This window comes from Sturnira hondurensis, unplaced genomic scaffold, assembly GCF_014824575.4.
Source record: "Sturnira hondurensis isolate 20B ecotype Veracruz unplaced genomic scaffold, ASM1482457v3 Scaffold0007865, whole genome shotgun sequence".
Lineage (NCBI taxonomy): Eukaryota > Metazoa > Chordata > Mammalia > Chiroptera > Phyllostomidae > Sturnira > Sturnira hondurensis.
Window position 1 is genome coordinate 10,769,709 of NW_028080496.1, and position 26,002 is coordinate 10,795,710.

Genomic DNA, 26,002 nt, shown 5'->3' on the forward strand with positions numbered 1-26,002 from the left:
ATAAGCAGACCCTCACCAGGGGCCAAATTTGCCAGCACCTTGGACTTGGGTTTCCAGCCTCCGGTACCATGGGAAAAAAAAAAAATGTCTGTTGTCTGAGCCACCCAGTCTGTGATATTTTTGTCACAGCGTCCCCCACTGACTGAGCCAACATGGCCTCGTGAGCCTCAGTCCCCCTGGGTGGTGGCTCCTGGGGCATGTGGTCTCCAAGGTATGATAGCAAGTCAGGTGACAAGTCAAAATCCACCCAGCTTATGGCCAGCATCCCTGGGTAACAGGGAGGCCTGAATAGCCCAGAGTCTCCCAGAGGAGGTGGCCCCCCTGCGTGCAGACCCCTGCTAGGGCCCCATAGACTCGTCATGCAGAGCCGGGACGCGCCTCACTCACCCTCTCTCCTTCCAGCGCCCCCACTCTTCTGACCCTGACTTGGGGCATCCACCCCGAGTGCGACTGAGCCAGGCTGGAGTCCAGGCGGAGCCCTGTCCACACAGGTGACCTGGAGCCTGTCCGTGTACCTGGGCATGGGGAGGGGAGCACCCTGGGGTCATCTGAGCCTGGACCACATGCAGCTTCTGTATTCCCACTTCCTTGGGCAGGGCCATGCGATTCCTCGGAGCTGAAGGGCCGTGAGGGAGGTGATTCAAGTGACTTCTGGACCAAACAGCCTCTCCCATAATTCATCTGGGGAAATGCTGCAAAATGAAGAACTGGACCTGGTGTAGACCTGAGCCCAGAGTCACTCAGCTGGCCATTGACATGGCCTGGGGCTGCCAGGTGCACACATGCACACACACCTACAGGCACACCAGTTACAGAATGCCACCCAGTGGGGACAGTGCCCTAATGTGAGTCCTCCTATGTCAACCTGGCTTCTACGCATCTGGCTGGTCATGCCAGTTAGTATTTTATGAATACCCAAAAGCCCCTGGGGGAAATTGCTCTGGGTAGGTCAAGTTCAAAGCCCCCACAATAACCAGCAGCTGTGGTGAACTCACCAGCATGCAAACTGGACAACCATGGAGGCCCTTCTCTTGGGATCAGACTGGTTCCATCGGCTCCCACACAAGATTGGCGGCTGACATCGAAGCTCTCCAGGAAACGGCCCTGCACCCAATGTTACAGGTCCCAGGTCACAAGCAGAACCTGCTCTTAGCCCAGGGGTTCCAAACTCGAGTCTGTGTATTGGCTTTGGGGGACCCTCCAAACTCATTGTCAATTGTGTGCCAACAGGAACTTCATTCAGGTCATTGCATCTCAAAGGAATCCACGGCCTCCTGAATTTTAGGAACAAGTAGATCAAGAGGTCACTGCGTTCAAGGGGAGGGGGATTTTCGGCTCGCTGTTTAAATAAAGAGAAAGATACTCTGCCAATTGCTGCAGACGCAGCCCGCACAAAGCCAACTCTGGCCACGTGACTAGCCTTAGCGTCTCTTTCCTTGTAATTCCTGGAGCCAGAGCCTCCCTTGGTACTATCTCTCCTGGCCAAGTGGTGCTTTCTTCCAACTGCCTTGAGGTGCCTCTCAAATTTTGGAGGGTGGCCAATGCCGTGGCTCTGGGAACACGACCTTCCCAGGCCTCGGGAGGGCCATGGAAGAGTAGTTTATCACAATGTCCCCTCTTCCCGTCCATGTTGCTTTTGTGGGTTTTTATACTTTGTTCTCTACTGCATTTCCAAAAACAGATGGGAAGGACCTGCTTCGTCGGGATGCAGGGTGTGTGTTCTCGGTGTATCTTGCAAATGTCATTTCAGCAGAACATTCGAGGGGGGCCTGAGATACTCAAGGGTCAGTTGGTAAGACTGTGTAGTTCCCTGACGTCTAAACAGAGGGGTGTTTCTGTGTGCTTCTCTGTTGATGGCCTGGCGTGTGGGTTTGCTCTCCAGAGTGGAAATCAGCAAGGGTCTCCAGAGTGGACTGTCTCTTTGCAAGGGGCATTCCTTTGGGATTTTATGGCCTCAGGGCCACCGTCCTAAGATTGCATCCCTGCTGGTGACAAGAGTCAGGGCCATACTGATTTGTGGTGATGGCTGACACTGTGCTGTAAGCATATCCTTGATGTGAACTGATTGTATTGTGGGTTTTCTTCCGTTTCAGGAGACTCTTATGATAGCGACCTGTTGAACTTAAAGTTTTGATTTAGTTCCAGTTCATTAAAGTACTTTTTTTTTCTTGTAGTAAAATCTGTGAGTTGAGCCCTGGCCCGGTGGCTCAGTTGGTTGGAGAGTTGTACCACTGACTGAAAGGTCTTGGGTTCAGTTCCCGCTCAGGGCACACACCTGGGTTGCAGGTTCGGTCCCTGGGCCAGGTACATGCTAGAGGCACCCGATCGATGTTTCTCTCTCACGTTGATGTTTTTCTTCTCCCCTCCGCCCCCAAGCATGTCTGCAGGTAAAGAAAAAATAAAAAACCTCTGAGTTGAAAAAGTCAGAAGCATGAGGACGTGCAGGAGCCACCAGGCAGTTCTCTGAGAGGAAACCCCACGCCTGAGTTGCTGGAAGCGGGTTTCAGAAAAACAAGGGTTTCTCCACGTGGAAGCTGGGCCTTCTCCGGCTCCTGGGGAGGGCGGCTGTGCTCGTCCTGGGCCAAGGAAGGTCCGCCCCCTTTCTCTTTGGACATCTTGTTCAAGAGTGTGAGTGATGGCCATTCTCACACTATAGCTTCTCACACTGCGGGGACCCCGTGGTGTGGGAGGGGCGTGGACACGCGTGTGCTGCGCAGCCATGCCTCCAGGGATCGGGGGGTGGGAGCTCTTCTGTGTGAAAGGCCCATGACCAAATAAACATCTGACATGCTTGTTCCAGATGCTTGTCAATCCCTGAGGTGAAAGGTCACTCAGTGTTTAACTGGATCGCCACCTCCATGAGAATGGTCTTTCAGGCCAACGTTCTCCTGGAATAGATGAGGGGACAGATACCCAGAGAAGCTGTGTGAAGTCCCCCAAACCCTGCAGCCACTTGGTGGCAGAGCCGGGCCTCAGGCCCTGCCCTCAGGTCCTGCCCTCCTTCCTCTTTTATCTTTTTTTAAGATTATATTTATTTGTTTTAGAGAGGGGAAGGGAAGGAAAGAAATATTGACATCAGAGAGAAACAGTGATCAGTTGCCTCTCGTATGCACCCCAACTAAGGATTGAACCCACATCCCAAGTATGTGCCCTGACCAGGAATCGAACTGATGACCTTCCATTTTGCGGGACAGCGCCCAGCCAAGTGAGCCACACCAGTCAGGTCCTGCCCTCCTCACCCTTTCTGGACACAGGACATGGGCATCTACTGTCCCTGTCCACTGACCAGTGGCTGGTTGGGATGACTTGCTCTTCTCCAAAGCCCAGCCAATTCAGTGCCTTGTGCCTGGCAGATTTCTACAGGGTTTGGCCTACTCTTGATGGGATTTCTTGGACTTTTGGGGTGTTGCTAAATTTAAAACAGGAAGGGACAAAGAAGGATTGGATTAGGGCTTTCCAATAGCACTCCTGGTCATCCCTTACCAGAAATCCCACCAACTTTCACTTCTTCAGAGTTACTGAGTGAGGCACATCCTCGGCTCTCACCGGCAGCCCCTGAGTGTTTGGTGACAGGCCGGCGGAAACGCAGGCTTCAGGCTCAGGCTGGAGAGCCCCCGGCCAGCCTGGCCTCTGCCCTCGCCCTCGTCCTGGGATACCTGTGACGCATCACTGGCTAAACGCAGCAAAACTGTGCTCCGATTCCACTTGTCCCCTGACTAGGAGACAAGGATATTTCTCAGGCCCCAAGCAGAGCCAAGCTGGGAAGCCTCCAAGGTATCGGAGGATGTTCATAGTGCGCAGAAGCGGAGGGAGGAGAGAGCAGCCGTAGGAAGCTCGAGGTCTGGCTTGGCTGAGGCACCCANTCTGGACACAGGACACGGGCATCTACTGTCCCTGTCCACTGACCAGTGGCTGGTTGGGATGACTTGCTCTTCTCCAAAGCCCAGCCAATTCAGTGCCTTGTGCCTGGCTGATTTCTACAGGGTTTGGCCTACTCTTGATGGGATTTCTTGGACTTTTGGGGTGTTGCTAAATTTAAAACAGGAAGGGACAAAGAAGGATTGGATTAGGGCTTTCCAATAGCACTCCTGGTCATCCCTTACCAGAAATCCCACCAACTTTTACTTCTTCAGAGTTACTGAGTGAGGAACATCCTCGGCTCTCACCGGCAGCCCCTGAGTGTTTGGTGACAGGCCAGCGGAAACGCAGGCTTCAGGCTCAGGCTGGAGAGCCCCCGGCCAGCCTGTCCTCTGCCCTCGCCCTCGTCCCGGGATACCTGTGACGCATCACTGGCTAAACGCAGCAAAACTGTGCTCCGATTCCACTTGTCCCCTGACTAGGAGACAAGGATATTTCTCAGGCCCCAGAGCAGAGCCGAGCTGGGAAGCCTCCAAGGTATCGGAGGATGTTCATAGTGCGCAGAAGCGGAGGGAGGAGACAGCAGCCGTAGGAAGCTCGAGGGCTGGCTTGGCTGCGGCGCGCATCTCTGTGGGGCCGCGTCTCCCTCCCCCCCGTCCTGTGGTGACCATGACCTACGGGCAGGCACTGTCCCCGGTGAGATTTACAGGCCTTGGATTTTCCTCCGGGCTGTGCACACCCCCCAGGCCCTGGGCTTCTTTGCGCCCTGTACTCAGTTAGCATCAGTGAGAAGCCAGGCCTTGGGGGGCGCTGCCTTCTGGGGGCCCACTTCTCAGCAGTTCCCACTCTCTGTCATGTTACATGGTGGAATAAAAACGGGTCCCTGCCTCTGTCACCTGTGTCAAGAATGATGCCACCTGGTGTTTTCACTCTGCAGACGGCCTTAGGGGTGAATGTCAACTCCGCACATGTTTATCGTTTATGTACCATGTGTTGAAAGGAATAAAAAGTGACACTGTGTTAATAGAGTTCGTGCCCTGTGACAGGGGCTGCGGGGCACTTTACCCTGTTGTGCACCATCTATGTGCCACAGAACCTTCTAAGAAGGTGCCGTTATCACCACATCCATAGTTACCTGCAGCCCATCTTACAGTGATGAGTTTTGTGTACACGCGAGAAACTGCCCAGCACCAGGGGCATAACAAGACAGAAGTGTAGGCTGTTCCCTAATCCATCTCAGGATCAATCAGGGGCTCTTTGCTCAGGGCATTAGGGTTCAGGACTATATAAATAGGTGCCCTGACCGGCGTGGTTTGTTTGGCCAGGAATCATCCCTTAAAGCGAAAGGTCGCTGGTTCAATTCCCAGTCAGGGCACATGCTTGGGTTGTGGGTTCAGTCCCCGATGGGGGCGCGGGCGAAGAGGCAGCCGATCACTGTTTCTCTCTCTTTCTCCCTCCCTTCCCCACTCTCTCAAAAGTAAATAAAATCTTTAAAATAAAGATTATAGATACACTCCCCTGATATTATTAACAGAGAGCAAAGAAGAGAGGCAACGTGGGAAACCAGAAGCGAATGACTGGGAGACTCCCTCATGATTGCTTCTTTTCTGCTTCAGCTTAGTTTATTTAGACTGTCGCTGAGCGTACATCCCTTTGCCCAAGAGGTCACCAAACTCTTGCTTGTAAACCTCACCCCAGAATGAATGGACAAACAAGGAATGTGCCGTGCCTACCATGGGTGCTTGGTCCAAAGATCTTGAGAAACTCGTGTCCACACTGATGGGAACCTTAGCCCTTATCTTCCCCAGCTGGAGAAGCTCACAGGCACTGAAAGGTAGCACAGGAGGTCCTTGCGTGGCACACCTGCGGACAGACCAGAGCGGTTTGAGAGGACCGCTGTCACTGTCTGTGTCCCAATCGATGGGGGAGGCAGGGGCAGCTCCATGGAAGAGTGAAACGTGAACCCCCCAACGCCTGGTTGCGCATTGGGACCACGAGGCATTGCACATTTTTCCTCTGCCAAAGATGCTGCAGCTGCTGGCGTTCCGGCTATCAGACAGCTTCGAGAATGATGTGCAGTTTTGTTTATAAGGAAAAATGCCAAGCCCCTGAGAAAATTCCCAGAACAATGACTGTAACTCATGACAAGACAGAGCATGTGAAGTTTTCCTGGCGCCTTGGCCTAGGTTGTGGATGCAGAATCTTATGGGATTTTCGCGTTCATCCTCTCAGGAAGTTGCGCATTTTCACCATTATTACTGATTTTTTTTTAAATGAAACTTCATGGCTCTTTGGGGAGAATTCAAAGGCGATTTCACTTGAGACCAGTGTTCTGAGGGGCCTCCTCTGCTCCATGTCAGCGGGGCGGTAAATCACTTTCCTTTCGGGGCTGCCGTTGCAGGGTGTTATCACCCTGATTCTGGACTTTTACTCCAGAAACGGGATGATGTGATCTGGGATTACTGCAGCTATACATCTTCCCGAGTCCCGCTGACACCCACAACAATGTGACGGCGGAGCCTGTTTTTGTCATGCGTTTATTGCGGGACACCACCCAGGAACATGCTCCAAACCTTCACCAGTTCTGAAAACTGTGGGCAGAGATCGGCTTTGCCCCATTCTTCCTCTCCTTTCCTTTGACTCTCATTTAAGGCTGACTCCACCCTCCGTGTCGCTTAACCCTTCTTTCTTCCAAGACTTGAGGTCTCTGCGTTTCATTGTGGATAATCTCTACTAACTCAACTTCCGGTTCCCAAATTCTTTCTTTGGCTTTTTCTAACCGTCTGTTGTTAGCAGATGGATGTTTAGAGGAGGATTCTGGGAACACGAGGGAGTAGGAGGCACCGGGAATCTGTCTTCCTACCCGGACAGCAGCAGCAGAACTGGCAGAATGCGTCGGATGCGGCTATTTCGGAACTCTGGCGTCTGTTGAAGGCTTATGACTTCCAGGGGGAGACTTGCAGCTAATTTTGGTCCATCGCAGCTCTTAGCACAGTAGCGGGTCCCATTCCCCCCAACCCCAGCACCACGGCAGGCAGCCATGCCTGTGTTGCTGGAACAGAGTGTGCGCACAGCGGGTAGGAGCCAGGGCGAGCAAAAAAGACTCTGTCCTTCTGTCCCCCAAAGACCACAGGTCCGTGCGCCCCCTGGGATCGCTGCTTGCTGCTTCTGATCACTGAGATGCAGTCAAAGAGGTGGGCAGCCATTGTTACTCCACTATGATCACCACCCACCTCCATCTGCGTGACACCCCTGTTGCTGCTGGAAGCCTCTCCCGCTCTGGCTCAAGCCCCGCCCCTTGGATGAAGCCCCACCCCTTCTAGATTCTGAGAATCTAAAGGGGTGCCATCCTTCGCTCCTCCACTTTTATTTTTCACTTTTCCCGCTTTCATGGGGCAGACATGAAAGACTAGGACATTCAAAACCAACTGCAGAAATGGGAAAAATTAGTAAGTGACCACATGCGCCCAGGAAGAGGCTCAGAAAAACTTGAAAAGACCTGAAGTTTACAACATGGGCTGATCCTACACACAGAGACAGCCTACAACAATTTTAAAAAAAAACAGTAATTAAAAAAAAAAACACAGCAAACCCTGAGGAAGAGGGTGTGCTCTCCAGAGTTACCACATGATTAGAGTCAGGACTCCAGGTTTCCACAACCAATTACAAGGCATACAAAGAAAGAAGAATGTATAGCCCATTAAAAGTAAAAATATTAGCAGACTCTTTCCCTGAGGAAGACGTACGCAGATATAGTCGACAGAGACCAAAACAACTGTCTTAAAGATGCTCAAAGACCTGGAGGAAGATGTGAGTAAAGTAAACACATACACACACACACACACACAAAATAGAAATGCCAATAAAGTAAAGGGGATGCTCAGGAGATGGACAACCTGAAAAGACACCAGTGCTATGGTAACTTTTGCTTGAAATTCCAAATCTTGTTTTCTGCATCATTGAAAAGACTCATGCATTTAAAAAATATTAGTTTGTGTTTGGAGGCACAAAACATAGAAAGATGTCATTTTTGGGACATCAACAACCACAAAAGGTGGGGACAGATTCTAAAGGATCAGAGTTTTTTATGTTATTGAGGTTAAGCTGATATAAATGGGAAAAACAAGTAAAAAGTTAAGATTAAATTTTATATTATTTTTTTTAATTTCTCCTAGAAGTTCTATTTGGTTCTGTTTCAAATGTTCTGTCCCTTTTTATAGATTCCTACTCTTGCGGAAACTTTTAAAGCTTTAAATATCTTTTAACATCCTAAGCCTAGTTACATTGCAATCTGTGTCTTCTGATTCTAATGTCTGATTTTTTTGCAACTCTGTTTCTGTTATCCATCGGTTTTACTGGATGTTACTCATGGTGCCTTTTTCCTTATGTGCTTGGTTATTTTCTATTGTGTGCTGCTCATTGTCCCCTAACGCATTATTGTGGGATAACGGGATTTCCTTCAGGATTTACACTTATTTGCTGCAAGTTACCAGCCCAAGACCACTTTTAAACTGAACTCACGTTGGAGATATCTTTGGGACCATCCGAGAAATGTGAACTCAGGATGCAAACCTCCATGAAGGCTTACTCGTGATTACAGATTCTCAGTGGAACCCCAACTCTGGCTCTGGTCAGTGCTTCGGCAAACTCTCATTTAGTTTCCTGACTCATCCTGATCCGAAATATATAGCTTTTCAGGCTCAGGGCTCAATGTGGGGCGATTCTCATACTCTTTACTTTTGACTTTCGCCCCCTCACCATCAGGGGACCAAATTTCAATCCTGCCTGAACCAACCAATGCCCTCGGAGCTAAAGCCGCAATGCTGCTCTTATCTCTCTGGGCGGTCCTCTCTCCCTTAGATTTCGCCCTGTTCATTCTTTCCCGTTAGGTGGAAACATACGAGATTATTATTATCAGCTGACCATTTTCGATGGTTGAAATCTAATAAATCTTTAGCCAGACGTTGGCTTTTTAAAAAAGGTTTCTCCTACGTTGTCCAGCATCTCTAATTGTTTTCAGGAGGGTTGGCCCAAATAAGCAAGTCTGCCAAATTCCCAGAAATGGAGTCTGTCTTTTGTCTGTCCCTGCTGATGGCTGTGGGAAGACTCTCCCCTCTCTGGCGCCAGCTCAGCCTTGCGTGTTCTCTGCGACCTTTCCCCACATATCATCTCCGTATCTTGGGTGACCACAGTTTCTCTTTGGGCTAACTCCTTCTCGTCTGCGTTTTTTTGGTTCACAGTTCATGTTTCTCTTATCGCTGGAAAACTTGTCCAGCAAGGGGGAATGATCTTTTCTCTCTCACCATCTACTTTCTATCTACCATAAGGAGTAAGGTAGGAGAGAGCGAGACACTGAAAAACCAGACATAAAGGAATAGGAAACACAGTCGAGAGATGGGGGGGGCTCTTGCCCCTGGAGTTCCAGGACGACAGCCACGTGCTTGGCTCTCAGAGCAGCGCCCCCCCCCCAATTTGTGAGCAGGAAGGCAGAGGACCAGAGGAAAGAGATCTCCCCCAAAAGAAACAAAATTCATAGAATACTGAGTGTGTTTAGATATATTGAGAGGAGACTGGGCTGGAAGCGATGCTAGCGAATAACCAAGCAAAACAAAATAGTAAAAACAACACGCGTGCACACGCATGCAAAATGAAGAAACACACACAGAAACAGAAGCCATTGTTAACGCCGGGGAAAAGAAAAGCTGTAAGTAATGGAAAGATGATCATGGTCATTATGGATAGGGCTCAGCTATAGATATTTATTCAGCCGTGACTATGTTACTACAAAGTTGGTTTGTGGTGATACAAAACAGTACCAGGAGAATGAGGAATATGCATGTCAATGAGGGATAGTGTAAGAAAGCGAAATGCTCATTTTCCATTATAGAAAGTAAAGATAACACCTAAAAAATAAAGACACTAGAACAGCCCTGGCTGATGTGGCTTAGTAGGTTGGGTGTCCTCCCACAAACCCAAGGGTCACCAGTTCGATTCCCCCTCGGGGCACGTGCCTGGGTTGCAGGTTTGGTCCTCTGTGAGGGCCCATATAGAAGACAGCCAACCAATGATTCTCTCTCACATCGATATTTCTCTCCCTCTCTTTCTCTCTCCCTCCCCTCTATCCAAAAACAAATAAATGCATGATAAACTAAAAAAAAAACTAGTGTAAGCCTGCGATATGGAATCGTGGCATTGTGAAAGTGTCAGAAAAAAGTTAAACAAGATAAAAAAAGTGGCTGAATCTGAGGACTCAGAAGCAGAAGTGAGTGTGGCAGAAACTGCCTTTTTTAGTTATGTGTTCCAGCATTATTTGACGTTGTAAACTATGTGCTTTATTGCCAAAGTAAAAAATAACTTAAATATAAATATTAGAAATAAGGATAGATTTATACTTGCATGCAGTTGTGATTGATTGGATGCCTTGAATACCCAAGAGACTAATTTAAAAAATTCGTTTTGAGAAGAAAATTTAGTGAGCTGGCTGGATGCAAGGTACGTATATCAAAATCAATAGACTCTCTCTGTATGGACAAAATGTAGTCAGAAACGAGACTGCAAAGGCCCTATTCATGTTAGGGTTCAACAATACCCATAGAACTAAATCTAACAAAAAGGATAGATGTAGCACCCATTGAAGAAAATACACAACTTCAAGAAACTAGCCCTGGCTGGTGTAGCTCAGTGGATTGAGTGAGGGCCTGCAAACCAGAGAATTGCAGTTTGATTCCCAGTCAGGGCACATGCCTGGGTTGCAGGCCAGTTCCCAGCAGAGAACGCACGAGAGACAACCATACATTGATATTTCTTTCCCTCTCTCTTTCCCTTCCCCTCTAAAGATAAATTTTAAAAAATGTTTTAAGAAAAAGAAATTAAACAAAATTGGAAAGACATATGATTCTGGATACAAACACAAACTTATGTGAAAACAAAGTGAATTGTTGTTCTAAGTGCAATTCCAATGGTATATCTTAGAACTGAGCGAATGTATGTGATAGGTAATAAAAAAAGCATAAAATCTGAGAACACCCCAGAGGTAATATAAAAGCATAAAATCTGAGAACACCCCAGAACAGTTTACGAAAGAACGGTGTGGGGAGAGTGGTTTGCCTCACCAGGCTATTACAGTTGGCAAAAAAATAATCACATAAATCAGCAACAAATGAAACAAAATAAAGTCTGGGAATATTAACATTTTCTTTATGGCTTTTGGCTTGTTTCACTTAGTATAGACACATATTACTCCATGATTTAAAAAAAATCTAATAAAGGTAATTCAATAACAACCTAATGAAATAGTTTTATTTAAGCGTGTTTTTTGTATGTCCTTTAAAAAGCAATGGCTTTATTTCTTCGGTTTAGAATATATTTGGGGGGTATTGACACATACGTGCCATAACAGATGTATTGTTTTGAGGCTGTGTTACAGTTAAGAATAAATTTTTCATATCTTTCCACATCGGCATATCTGGAGCTCCCTCTCTCATGCAAAGGGCCACCTGATTCTTTCATACTATGAATGCACCATTATTTTTTTTCCAGGCCCATCCTGACCCACATTAAAATTTCTCCCATTTCAGCCAGTTCCAGCATTGCTGCTAGAAATGCTCTGGACTGTGTGGCCTAGTGCATGATGGGAAAAACTGGGTCAGTTACATTATTCTTGGCTATGAAATGACTGGGCCAGAGGGTGGCCCATGGGTGGTGAGCACGCATGGCCTTCACAGAACAGTCCCCATTCCACACTGCCACCATCTGGGTGGGGTGGGTCCCTTTCTCCCATGCTCTCCCCCACAATGGGCATCATCCATCTCTGTACATTTTGGCAAAGCTGATAGACTTTTAAATGCCACCTTATCATTTGAATCCGTATTTCCTTGTGCAACACTTCATGGTGTATCGACTTTTTATGCTTCTCCTGCGAACTGTTTGTTGAATATTTTTTCCTACTTCTCCAGTCAGGTGGTTAACTTTTATCTTATCCATATTTAGAGATTTACTATAAATTGTTGAATGTTGCCTTTCATAGACGTTATAAATATTTTCTCCCCAAGTCTCTCTCATCATTTGCACGTGATATCACTAATGTTTAGAAAGTCTTAAAAACCATAGAGAGTTAAACCTGATAGTGTTTTCTTTCATGGCTAATGAACTTGGTACCCTGCTTAGAAAGACTTTTTGCATATCAAATGTGAAGATATTTGAAAAATACCTATTTTCATAATTTTATGTTCCTGCTCTTGATGCTTTAATCCATTTAGATTCTATTTATGTTCATTACAAATCTCCTTTGTATAAAACGGTTTATTTTTAAATAAATCTTCTTAATCAAGAGCTTGAGGATCTTTCTCTAGTTGTTAAAATTTTATCTTATTTCCCTCAATAAAGTTCATAACTTTCTCAGCAAATCCTGCTTTTTTTTTTTGCCTGGTAAGTTTGTTCTTAGGTATAGGTTTATTTTGGGTAGTGTGGTAAAGAAGTCTTATTTTCCATTTTGTTTTCTACAAAAGAAAGCTGTTAATTTCTCTGTGATTTTTTTCAACTAGCCTTAGGAATCCTTTTGAAAATGTTCCAAAAAAAAAAAAACCTACCTCATTCATGGACTAGGTGAATATCCAATGAGAGAAAGCAAAAACTCTTTTAAGTTCTAAAATAGTATGTGACTGTTACTTATTTTTATTAGAGGAGGTTAGATGTCATGTCATGGCAATCAATTAACCTGTAAAAAACAAAAGTTTATTTCTCGCTCACATTAAGTCCAGTTAGAACTGGTAGCAGTTCTTTGTCTCCTGAAGATCCACCTGGTGACTCAGGGACCCAGGCTCCCTCCTTCTTGCCCCAGGTCACTTCAGCAGAGGAAGAGAGGGACAGGACACATACTGCCTCTTATTGCTTGATCTGGAAAAAGAGCACATCATTGGTGCTCACAGTCCATTGGCCAGAGTTGATCATGTGACCTGACCTCACAGCGAGGGTGGCTGAGAAACTTAGGAGAGTTCCTGGTCCCTGGGTCCGCTGAGCATCACCTTTTTCCAGGACACCCGTCCAGTCATCCGCGGTCAGCAAACTGACGTGTGTGGTCTGGTGCCTTCACGGAGGAGTTTCAGCCACCGGAGACTAGCCTTGCAGCTGCTGACGGGGTGTGGGAAAGTGTGGGGAACCCACACCAGCACCTGGCCCCTGGTCCTGTTTCCTGGATTTCTCATCCACACCCTTTGTTCTGTCTGACTCCCCACTGCTGTGTGTAAACACGGCCCAGCTCCCTCGATGCCTTGGCTGAATCATCCTCTCTAGTTCCTCATGGGGGTGATTTCCAAGGAAGTCTAATGCCAGGCCCTGGGCCAGGCTCGGGGAGGCCACCACGGGAAGAAAGGAGAAGGACCGAGTCTCTGTGTTGGGGCAGCAGCGTCCCAACCTTGGCTTCAGGGCATGTCTGCTTCCTCGTGCTGTTTCTGCTCTCCTGCGCAGTCTCAGAACGCTGAACCTTCTGCAGACAAGACTTGAGATTTTTCTCACTCTGCCGAAAGGTGTACAGCTGCTGCTGCCTTGCACAATAGAAAACACTGCTGACACTCACTGAGCTCCTACCCTGTGTCTCATCGTTTCTCTTTTACCAAAAAGGAAACTGAGTCACCAGGCCCCGAGCTAGTGAGAGGGGGAGCTGTGCGTGTCTGGCTCCAAACCTTTGCTCTCCACACAGTCAGAGAAGCTGCCCCGAACAAGCACAGCTCACCAGGCATTGGCCAGAAGGGTCAGCGGCTCCGGGAAGAACGAGATGGGTGCACTGCCTGACCTCTGACAGTTTGCATTCTGGTTGCCAAAACCAATGCCACCTACCGCTCCTGAGGGAATCACAGTCCTGAGGAGTTTAGGAAGAAGAAGCGCCTGCTGCAGTCACAGAACGAACGTGTGGAAGGCCTCGGGGAAGGCTCCAACACGATGTGGTGTTGGAATGGAGCTCAGAGGTGTTAGGGAGTCGGACACAGGAGTCTGGGGAAGTGATGGGAGAAGAGGGGGAGGCGCTGGAGGGTGGTGATTCCCAAAAGCCTGTATGGCCAACCTGCTGCTGGAAATCCTGAGGACGAGTCAGGGGCCGCCCTGGGGATGCTCACTTTTACCCTGAGTAACGAGGGTAATGGAAAAAGCACAAGGGAGCCGTTTGTGTTTGGAAAGGTTTCTGTGCTTGTGAGGAGTGGGGAGGGGTGCGGGTGGGTGAGCATGGGGCAGGGAGGCCAGTTTGGAGGCTCCTGCAAGAGTCCGGGCAAGAGAGGACGGTGTGTGGATTGTTTGGGGGGACCAAAAACAGGCTTAGAGTCACTAATCGTCAAGCAGATGCAAATTAAAACCACAATGAGATACCGCCTCACACCCGTCCAACGGCCATTATTGAAGGAAAAAAGAAAGAAAGAAAACAAGTGCTGGTGGGGATGTGGGAGAATCAGAACTCCCACGCACTGCTGGTGGGAATGCAAAATGGCCCAGCCGCTGTGGGAAGCAGTACAGAGGTTCCTCAACACTTTCAAAATTGAATGTCTGGAGGAGCTGCTGGCTCCACCTCCGGGTAAATGTCCCGAAATATTGAAATCGGGGTCTCCAAGGGAGAGTGGCACACCGTGTCCACGGCAGCGTGGTCGACAGTAACCAAGACGTGGGAAACACCAACTGCCAGGCGGATGGGTAGGTACCATAATGCACAGAGGACAATCACCCGACCTTAAAAAAGAAGGAAGCCCTGTAGCACACGCAACGGCATGGAGGCACCTGGCGGACACGATGCCGAGTGCAATCCACCAGGCTCAGAAGCACAGAGGCCGCGCGACTCCATCCACGCGAGGCATCTACAGTCGTCACACTCGCGGAAGCAGGGAGTGCCGGGGGAGGGAGACGGGGCCGGCGGGCATGAAGTCCCAACAATGCAGGGAGTTCTGTTCCGCCACATCGTGCCTCGAGTTCATAAGAGGCATGCAATGCTGCCTCTGGTTCGCAATGCTGCACTGGGTTCTGAGTTTGTCAAGAGGGCAACTCGCTTGGCAAGTATTCTCATCACAATAAAACATACATTCCAAAAAAAGAAGAAGAAACGCTAACAAAGTTAAATAGACACATGTAGGGGGAGTAACTGTTGGCAAAGCTTTGCGGGTGAGGAAACCGGGCGGATGGGGGTACCCTCTACGGAGATGGGAAGAGACCGGAGGCGGCTGGGTTTGGCAGGGAAGATCATGGGGTGATATTTTCACTGTCCCGAGCATGACAGCCGTCGAAGGGCATCAGTCAAGGGGGAGGTGGGTGAATTCAGACTGGGAGCTCAGGGGAGGACTGGGGTGGGCGCATCCGTCAGGGGATTACTGGAGGGTCCCGAAGCCACGGCAGCAGCTGTGATGGGAGCCAGTGAGGACAGAGCCCAGAGCTGGGAGGAGAACCAGGTGGGTTCAGGGATGCCAGCGCCAGCTAAGAGGGTGGAGAAGCCTGGGCCAATCAAGGAGACCAAGGAAGTTCAGGAAGCTCTACACACTGTATCTGCTTGCTTCCCACTGGAGTGTCTCGAGGCTCACGCATACAAAAGGCTCGGACTAATCTTACAATAGAGAAACACACTTCGATGTTTGGCCCAGCCTCTCCCAGACTTTATCATGATTGTTTGGGGGGTTTTTAGGGCATGTTTTGGAAAGTCAGGGGAGCCCCTGAAGGTCTTTGAACACTCTAGAAAGTCCCTCTCACAGCTGTGGACAAGCAGGTGGGCGGAGGAGGAGATGGAGAATGGAGAGCAGGCTGTGGCGAGATCGACGGGGACTCATCCTAAACTCAGGGTGTTTGTGTGCGTGCAGGGAAGGAGCAGACTGCAGAGAAGTCTGGAAGAAGGCGTTGCTAGATTCATTAGCAGTGTGAGTGTGTCTGTGCGTGAAGGTGGAGGTGACGAAGATGTTAAAGACAGTGGTTACAATGCTAGTGGTTTTACCGGTGGCGTCTGCGACGGAAGCCCACGCGTCCAGTCTGCTGCCAGCTCAACCTCAGATCTGCAGAAAGGATCTTCCCCGACAACCCACTTACAAGCCCCCCTTTTCAGGGCTGACTCAGAGCTCTTTCCCTCTCCCCCAAATGCATCTCCTACTGAGAGCTTTCACGAGAGCCGCTTTGGGGGCAGGAAGGAGAGATGGCCGCTCGGTATTTATGCGAAAACCAAGCTAACCAACCTCCACCCTGGTTTGCATTCGTGGAGCTACCCGGGGCCCTTATACCCTTGCTGGTGTAGACGAGGTGTGGTCTACTCCACCCGTATGCCTTCTATACCCCAGCAAGCAGGAGACATCTTCCCAGGCTCTGTCCCTGCCAGACCAGGAGTTCACGGTCAGCTGGGAGGAGGCTCTGACGATGCTCACCCCAGGTGTCCGCTTCCTGGGCTGCTCAGGAATGTGCACAGTCCTGTATGTCTGGCCTGGGGCCCATGGAACTGGGTGGGGTCCCACCCAAACCTCGTCTTGGTCCCCAAAGGCCTCCCATGCCCACCGGGCCAGGTCCAGTCTTGCTGCATCCCAGCGGGGGGTGAGCATGGCGGCATGGGCCAGGAGTGGCTGGAACGATCTCCAGAACTCTTGCGGGGGGAGGGGGGGGGGGGGGGCAAGGCCTGAGGCTGCTTGGCACAGGAAAGCAGAACGACCTTGTAGCTGAGAACGGGCTTTCGCTTAGTTCCTCTTGGAAGGCTTTCCTGGCTCCGGCCTTTATTTAATGTTTTGAAGTGGAATAAAGATGAAAAAAGGTCTAGAGATCCTTTTCTGCTTGAAGGGACTTCCAACCCCTTTGTCTTCATGGGTGGCGATTCCCACGGGCAACCTCGGACTTGGGTTTCACTGGATGCTTTGGTTGGTGGGACAACGTCAGTTAGCCTGGGGTGTCCGAGTTGATGGCTTGGTCATTCTGGGGTCCCCGGGGCCACTCCTGGTACAGGGCAGAGGCCTCATGACACCTGGCTTCCAGCACTGACTCAGCTTGCAGAACCGTGAGCCGGTCTCAGGCCCGTCGATCCATCTCTAAATCGGGGATAAGGACAGGTACTTGCCTCGCAGGTCGGTGTCTGATTCACTCCACGCCGCCCTATAGGTACAGCCCTGGCACACTCCTGGGCACCTAGCCCCTGGCCCAGTCTGGGCTCAGGCGCTTTCTGTAGACTCAAATTCCCTCAAAGGGATTATTCACGGTTTAGTTACAGCCTATCGGGAAGGACAATGGGCCTTTATTGTTCTCCTTCCCAGCACTCCCAGCCAGGCCTATTTACCTATTTATAACCCAGAGGATGCCTCAGAGGTGACTCACCCGCCACAGGACTCTCCCAAGGAGACCACACAGCACATCACACGCTACCTGCCTCACCTGCTGTTGTCTGGCCTGAGCTCCCCTGGTCTCACCTTAGCTGACCCAGCCCAGAGGTGCCTGTCCGTGCCCCCAGCCCCAACACGATAGGACCCTGATGGCTGGATAGGCGGACAGGTGCCAGGGGGCAGAGACAGAAAGTGAGGGGAAACCAAGTCCCCATGTGAGGCCCAGGTCAGGGGCTGGGTTGCTGTTTAGACAGGCGCATACCCGCTCAGGCCATCGCAGGGCAGTTTGGGGGAGGCCAGCACAGACAAGTGACTTCTGAGCAGCTTCTCTGGTCACCGACCCAACGGGACAGTCCAGCCAACACCGTGACTGGGCCCCAGCCTGGGAAGAGGCTTCAGTGCCAGGTGTAGGCCAGCCCTGCTGGGAGACTCCAGAGTCTAAGGGTGTCCATCCCGCAGCCTGTGGACCGCCTGTGGCCCAGCATGTCTGTGAATGCAGCCCAACACAAAATCCTAGATTTACCTAAAACACTATGAGAATGTTTTGTGATCACATGCCGCAGTGTATTGTACGCATGGCCCAAGACAATGCTTCTTCTTCCAGTGTGGCCCAGAGACGCCAAAAGGTCGGACACCCCTAGAAGGAAACTGCATGGAGAAAGGCCTTCCGTGGGGCACAGCTGCAGAGAGGGGTGCTCTGGGGCCACCCCGCGCAGAGCCAGCCCCTGTCACCGAGCCCCTCCGCTGGGCAGCTGGGCAGCGGGTGCAGTGGGTGAGAGCCCATGTCTGGGGTCCTCCCCCGCCCCTTCTCATCTTCCCACAGTCACCTCCAGCCTTAAGGCTTCATTCAGCTCAGCAGCTCTCAGCCATTTTCCTCCTTTCTCCACAGACAAGCCCAGGAAGAGGCAGCCAACAAAGCTCCCATTCTGGAGGGAATGAGCATTTCGGGTCTGGCCAGGCCCTGACATCAGCTTCTTTCCCATCTCCGCCTCTCTGCTGCTACTGCTTCTTCTTCTTCTTTTTTTTAAAGCAACCTTTTAAAGATGACGCATCCGCATGAAGGTGAACTTAAGTGGGTGTTTCCTCGGGAATTTCACAACCCCTCTGGGGGGTGTCCACCGAAGGAGCCCCAGGGCTGCCCCTGGGGGGGGCGCCTGCGACACCGGGCCTGTGCCGTCCGGCTGATGAGGACGGCAGATTTGGCCGTCCACACGGTTTTTATCTTATCAGAAAAATGTGGAAGGGCAAACACTGCTGTTTGCCAGGCACCTACTCAGCATTTTTCAGTGATTGCCTTGCTTGATTCTTTCTCTATTCCTGCACCTCTGTATAATAGCCATAGCGAACAATAACTAACACCCAGTAACTGACATGGCTAACAATAACTAACACACAGTAACTAACATAGCTAACAATAACACACAGTAAATAACATGGCTAACAATAACTAACATAGCAAACAATAACTAACCCACAGTAACTAACAGAGCTAACAGCTAAGTGCTTGCTGTGAGCTTGGCTGTGTTTTAAGCACTTTGTGTGAAATCTCCTTGCTCACATTGCCCAGTCCACTAGACAATGCCATGGTAGGTATGTCTGTGACCTCCTTTTTTTTTTAACCAGGGAAGAGCGCAAACTCAGTCCCCCACTACCACAGATTCTGCATTGAGTTCCCCACATTTGCAGAAATCACAGGGGTCGGCACGTCCGGAGTGCCATGGATGAGCCTCGCCCTGGGAAAACCACCTTCGTGATCATGGCGTCTCCCCTGCCAGGTAAGTATAGTTATCTCCATTTCATGCGGGAGGAAACTGAGGCGCAAGGTGGTCACATGTNCAAACAATAACTAACCCACAGTAACTAACAGAGCTAACAGCTAAGTGCTTGCTGTGAGCTTGGCTGTGTTTTAAGCACTTTGTGTGAAATCTCCTTGCTCACATTGCCCAGTCCACTAGACAATGCCATGGTAGGTATGTCTGTGGCCTCCTTTTTTTTTTTAACCAGGGAAGAGCGCAAACCCAGTCCCCCACTACCACAGATTCTGCATTGAGTTCCCCACATTTGCTGAAATCACAGGGGTCGGCACGTCCGGAGTGCCATGGATGAGCCTCGCCCTGGGAAAACCACCTTCGTGATCGTGGCGTCTCCCCTGCCAGGTAAGTATAGTTATCTCCATTTCATGGGGGAGGAAACTGAGGCGCAAGGTGGTCACATGTCTAGTACTCAGCAGTGCTGGCCTTGGGCTGGAGGCTTCAGGCTCAGAGTCTAAGCGCGCACCACTTCACGCCATCCTCATTCAGTAGCCAGGCTGGGATTTGAACCCAGATCTTCCTGAGGTCACAGACCACCTTCTCTACGCAGATCAAGAAGCAGCAGTACCCTAGTGAGGACTTCCAAACGTCTTCCAAACAACTTCCAAACGTCCGTCATGGGGACATGACCGATCCCCGCTCAGAGCATCGTTTTCCTGCTACAGGAAAGAATGGTGGGCAGAAGAGGGGTAAGAAGAGGAGGTGGGTCTAGTGGGGAGCGGGGCTCCTGTGCCCAGGCTGCCCCCCTGGCCCGGATCCTTAGGTGCAGGACACTGTGCTGACCCACCAGATGTTCTTTTGCTTGTTGACTCACAGGCACTGGGGAGAATCCACTTCCCTGGTGTCAAGAAAAGAGCTGGTCCAGGCAGGGGCAAAGGCATGGGAGACAGATCATCCCACCAGGCTCTTTTCTCCCCTCTTCTTCCCTCTCCAGCCACCCTCTGCTGTCCATGGGAGCTCTTGTTCAGGGTGTCTGTCTCCCGACTGGCAGGAGACACAGCCCAGTCTCATCACCCATCCTGGCACAGAGCCTCATGGCCATCAATAAACATTTGTTGAAAAAAAATGAATGAAACTTGGAGCATTTACTGGACAGAGGCCATTAACCCCTGGTTCGAGGTCCATCGGTCTGACCTCTGTCTTCGAGTGGTTTGATCAGTCCTTCTGAGGAGACCCAGAGGCCCTTGGTGCTGAGTCTGCGGTTTCTCACTGGTCAGTGATGGAGCTGGCCTGGACTGAGGCCACCAGCTCTACAAACAGGAGGCCAGGCAGCCCGGGTGTTGCTTTGCCATCCGCTGTCTCGACAGCATCCCTGCCAGGCTTCGGGTCAGTCTGGTTGAATCCCTGCTTCCCCGATCATGTCTCCAGCTATTCGGACCCCAGGATCCGGTGTGGGCACTCATACAGGGTGGGTTTGGGCAAGACAGGTTGGAGAGAAAGGCGCCATACTCCCCAGCTGGCCAGACCCGCTGCTCAAGGCCTGGTCTGCTGCTGCTGACTGGCAGCCCGTCTGCAAGGCTACAAGGGCAGGTGTTGAGAGCAAGCGTTTAGGGCGTAACGTTGCCTCAAGGTCCAAACAAGTGATCCCTGGACTCTGTTCTTCTGCCCCTAGGATGTCACTTGGTTCCAGCTGGTCCTTCACCAACGACGGCGGGAGGGGCGTCTGGGTGGGAAGAGATGGCCTCAGAAATGCAGTTTTCTAGGACACGACCTCGTGGAGGAGGGGTCCATCTGCCCATGAAATCCGAGTGTGTCCATGGCTGTTCCAGGTCCTATTCCGGCCTCATTACTACCATCCATGCGATGCTGGGTAAGTTACTGGTTGCTTTCGTTTCTCAGCGGCTGATCACTATGAGAGTTAACAGAATGCACATAGAGCTGGGCCCAGCGAATCCTGAACACTGTACACATGTCCGTTCTTGTCATTCGTGAGCATGCCCAGTTCCGTCCCCCACACTTGAGGTTCCCATAAGGAGCGTGAAACCCAGGCCCTGCCTTCCCGTTGTCCTTCGGGGAACAAGACACGTGTGCGCTGAGGCCAGGCAGGCTGGGCTCCAGCAAGAAGATGTAGCCCCGGACCTGGTACATGAGCCAGGGTCCCATGGGCGACTCCTCTGAGAGACCATGGCTGGGAGATGAGCTGTCAAGGAGCATCCACTAAGGAGTAGAAAGAGAGAGTTGAAAGTGGAATGAATGCGGGCTTGAAGGGGACTGTCGTCGGCCTCCTCGGTTAGTGGGTGCAGTGAGCAGCGCTGAGCACCCCTGAGTCTGCTCCTGACGCAGGGACCTGAGACCGGGCAGCCTGGCAGAAAGGCGGCCTCTGGCGATGACAAATGTGTAGAGAAGGCCAAGCAACCATTGGGTCCGCTCAAGGCTGGGGTTCAGACAGCTGTGCCCACAGTGCCGGGTGTGCAGGGTGTGACAGGTGACAACGATGAAGGAGCGGTGTGAAGAGAAGGGAGTGAGGAGGTGCTGAAGCCAGGTGACGGGAAAACTCGGGAAGCGAGGGGACTGCAGCAGGGAGAACACGGAATGAGAGAGCGGAAGGGCAGGGCGTGGTGGCAGCCATGCAGGGGACGAGAGGGGTGGCGACAGCAGGTGTGAAGCAGCTGTGATCAATGCCAGGGTCGGGGGATGGGAGTGGCGGCTGAGGTGGAGGGGAGGTCAGGACCCGACTGGCCACTGGGTAGCCGGCCATCCCCACGGATGCCAGGAGATGAGCCAGTGAGCCAGCCCAGGTCCTCCACAAACAATAGGTGGGCAGCGTCAATTAGTGGGCCTTGGGGTAAGTGGGGTTTTCTGGGTGGGGGCAGCCGGGGCCGGCGAAGGGGAGGGGTAGAGATGACGGGGAAAGGGTTCAGGAAACGGAGCGTTAGGCCAGACTAGGGAGTGAACACGTGAGTCTCAAATGACGCAAACCCGAGAGTGACGCCATGCTGGTCAGGTGGAGTGCATGCACGTGGACCGGGCCGCCCGGGGCGCATTCTTCATCATTGTTCATTGTTGCTGCTGCGGGTGGGGGCGGGGGCGGTGGGCGTGCGGAATGACTCGCGGACGGTGTGCGCCGTGTGGCGTGATGTGCCTGGGCCACGTGCGTTTCAGTTCTCAGGCTCTTGCTGTGAGACCCACAGAATCTATTTCCTGAAGCCGTTTGTATCCTTATTTATGTAAGTGACTAATCTTTTCATGGGTAGAGCCAAGCCTTCTGTCTCACTGACAGAGAGATACCGAGACAAATTACTCATGACGTTCCAGAAGAGATGAGTATCTCTATACATTATTGAGACAGTTTCAATATGTAAATAGTGCTGTGGGAAGCTTCGGAGCCACGGGGGTTAGACACCAGCAGTGGGTGATTCCAGGCCAGTTATCCCCATCGCGTGTGGCATGGTGCCCCACTACTTTCCAGCCCCTCTGCTTGTCCATTCCGCGGCCGTGGGAGAAGGGTGCTTCAGAGGCAGCTCAGAAAAAGAAGGGGTCACCGCTGAAGGCTCCGGATGCGTCACAGCTTGTTAGTAGGACGTTGTCCGTTTGATGGGAGGTGTCTCCAAATTTCGCTTAGTGGGTATTTTGGCAGTACCCTTCTGAGGAGCTAATTGGCCCTAATAAACCTTGCAGAAGGCAGGCCCCTGCCGACGTGGGGAGAACCCTTGGCTGTGGCGAGTGGAGTCCGCGGAAGCCTCAGGAATGAGCTGGCAGCGCGGACGTCCAGGGACCCCTCCACACTCGTCACAGGGACACACACAAAACTGTGAGCGCAGACGAGAATGAGCCGACCTTCAGGGCCCCGTTGCCTGATGACTCTGACTTCTGAAGGGAAAAGAACACGAGTTCTGTGCGAACAGAGTGGGCCAGGCTCCGCTGCAGAAGCCAGTGCAAGGGCTGTCCGAGTGAATCATCATCCCTTCCAGCGCCTGGTTGCTGGTGTCTGAGTCTTGAGTGCAGACGAAGTGCTGAGTCCGTGCTATAAAATTCTATAGCGCTTAGGGAAGCCAAGAAGGCTTTTTATTTATCTGGACTAGGTAAATCATCCTCGTAATACTTGTCCACACAAGTGGCTATCCATGGCCAAAAAAAAAAAAAAACCACGCAACCAGAAGTCTAGTGAGTTTCCGACCTCCCTGCCTCCCTGTGCCACTGAAGACACCTGCCAAGGGCTCCCCAAGGCGTGTGACAAGACAGCCAGCAGGACTTAGGCTCCCTGCCAGTGTCTCTGGATGTGGCAACCACTGTCCTTGGATGTGGTAACAGAACCAGCCTTACATTTTTGCCTCTAAACCAGTTTTGCTTTTGGAAGCTGGCTTCCTTGTGAGGTGAGGTCTGACTTGAGGGGCAGTGCCCACACCTCCTCAAAACCCATCTTCGGAACTGGCTTCCTGCGTTAGACACGCAGGGCCTTTAACTTTCCCAAATGTGGGTCCATTGAGGGCGTGCTCCCTTTCTGGAAACAAAGCTGGTGGATAGCAAGCCAAAAGCAAGGTGTGATTTTTAACTCACGGATTCTGAATGTTTGAGGGAGGCTCTAGGGCTGGCCCTATAAAGATACCGTCAAACAGCTAGTTCCATTCCAATCACTTATTATGGGCAGAATTTAGTTGGGGCAGAGGGGAACCCCAACCGTTCACAACCGGAAACACCCATTTTCAAATTCTAACTCCGGCACTTTGCTATAACTCTGGGCAAGTGACATAACCTGTCTGAGCCATAGCTGAACCATGTCCCTAAGGGAAAAACACCTACCTTGGAAGACTTGTGTGCTTCCTCTTCGCTGCTGCTCTTTCCCTGCTGGGACATCGCCTTACTTCGGAAGAGATTCTGCCATTCCTCCACTTCCTGTACTCAGCATTGTGTTGGGAAATGAAACCTGTAGGGGGTGGGGGGGAACAAGTTACAAAGCCTGGCTCTGTGGCTCCTGCCAATTTCCGTGGTGTAAATGCTTCCACCACGGCCGAGTCCAAGTTACAAGCAGGTTAACAACCAGCTTGCAAAGCTCCTAAATATCTAGCAGGGACGGTGGGAGCCGGCTGCATGTGTCTCTGTCCCTTGCCTGCTCCTCTTTTTCCTTTGTGCTTTCCAGAGAGCACACAGATGTTGCCACATAGAATGTCCACCTGTGCCCCTGACATTTACAGGTAACCAACCAGCTTCCAAAAATAGTTTCCTTCCTTCCTTCTGTTCCCGAGCAGCTGATGCGCTAGAATCCAGGTGGCCCAGCCACGGCCTCCCGTCTTCTTGAGTCCCCCTTGTCCATCTCACCAGAAGGAATTTTCAAAGGTTTTTTGGGGGGTGTGTGTGCAGGATGCGCCAATTTGCAGGGCACTTAGGACCCAGCGCTTGGGGCTGAGTGCTGAGGGGCGCGGGGCTGGGCTTCCCATGACCAGTCCCTTTGCCCGGCCTCTAATCCTCATCCCATCACCTTTGCCTGGGGAGGCCGGGCATGTTGGCCTGTCCCAGCGTGCGGATAGGCTTGGATGCCGGACATGGGCACGTGCCCCTGAGCCCGAGCTGGGCTCTGTTCTGACACTGGCCTATGCAACGTCCACGACAACTGACTGGGAACACACTGTGACTGTTCCCATTCGACAGATGAGAAAACCCAGGAGCCCGAGCATGCCTCACGGGACGAAACCAAGTCTGGAGAGGTGAAGTGACTTTCTCAATACCAACAATTGCAATAACGTTCTCCCATTTAATGAGTACCTCTCCGTGTTAGGGGCTGTGCTACCAGTATACCTCATCTTCATAAACACCCTGCAAGAGAGGCATTATTCTTGCTTTCCAAATGGGGACACCGAGTGCCCACAGGGCCTCTTGGCCAAGGTCCTGAATAGCCCCAGTCATCCAGCGGTGCCTTGGGCCTGGGGCCAGGACTCTCTCTCCAGCCACTTTCCGTAGTGTTCCAACCTTTCCTGTGGCCTCCGTGGACCTGTCCCTCAGCTCCCTCCTCTAAAGGAGGGAGGAGAAATGGACCTGGTGACCCCATTGCCAAGTGCTTTGTGCCACCGCCCAGGCTGGGAGGCAGGGGGGAAAAATCTCAGTTCCTGCTGACCAGGTGCTGGGTAGACCAGATGTCCTTCTAGAGTTTCCCCAAAGTCCTCAGGGGCAAATATAGGAGGTGAAAGGGGAGGGGGAATGGGGAGGAGGAGGGTGGTAGGGCATTTATTTATAAATTGCATTTAAATTCAGGTGCCAGTGGGCACAGCATGCTGGCTTTCTGGGACCTGAAGGATTCTGGGTGAGAACGTCACTCCCCGGGCCTCAGTGTGCCCATTCCCTCATCAAGGGAGAATAAGATCTGGAACTCTAGAGTAATGGTGTGTGCACCTGGCAGGGGCGGTCAGGTGTGTTAGGGGGAAGCCCTTACATGTTGAAATGCATTGTGTGACCTTGAGGTGCTCGGGATACCCCATTCTCTTCCCTCTTCAGCAAACCTTTCTCAGACACTCCCCTGAGGCTGGGCTCACTGCTGAAATGGCTGTACCGGATGGATACCAAAAGCTGGAAGTGACTGTGGGGGGTTCTCGTGGTGGCTGCCAGGCCCTCCCATGAGGATTCCTTTCTTAGCAGATGTCACAGTCACCATGCCTCCCTGGTAGCTGCTCAGGGACAGGCAGGTTTGGACCCCCTGACACGCGTACCCCTGTTGGCCAGGAAAACCTCCCTAGTGGGGCTTGGGACTTAGGAAGGAAGTACACTCCAAGAAGCCTGTTCTAGGCTGTGGCCTGGTGGCTCAGTTGGTTGTACATCATCCCCCAAAGCAAAAGGTCGCTGGTTCAATTCCCAGCCACGGCACATGCCTGGGTTTCGGGTCCGGTCCCCAGTCGGGAAGAGTATGAGAGGCAACTGATCGCTGTTTTTCTCTCACATCAATGTTCCTCTCCCTCTCTTTCTCCCTCCCTTCCCATCTCTCTCTAAAAACAACAACAACAACAACAACAACAACAACAACAAAACACCAAGGCTGTTCTAGTCCATCTGCCAAGACTTTCAGGTGGGCCCTTCAGGAGCTGTCTTTCCCTGGTG

The 26,002-nt window shown here is 51.3% G+C and overlaps 2 non-coding genes across 2 annotated transcripts; both read right to left on the bottom strand.

Moving 5' to 3' along the window:
- Positions 1-18,788: 18,788 nt before the first annotated feature.
- LOC118992144 (U1 spliceosomal RNA) lies at positions 18,789-18,951 on the bottom strand. Its single transcript, XR_005067583.1, has one exon. It is a non-coding gene; the product is annotated as a U1 spliceosomal RNA (small nuclear RNA).
- A 218-nt stretch (positions 18,952-19,169) lies between these two features.
- On the bottom strand, positions 19,170-19,332 carry LOC118992097 (U1 spliceosomal RNA). The gene has a single exon (XR_005067546.1). It is a non-coding gene; the product is annotated as a U1 spliceosomal RNA (small nuclear RNA).
- Positions 19,333-26,002: the final 6,670 nt, after the last annotated feature.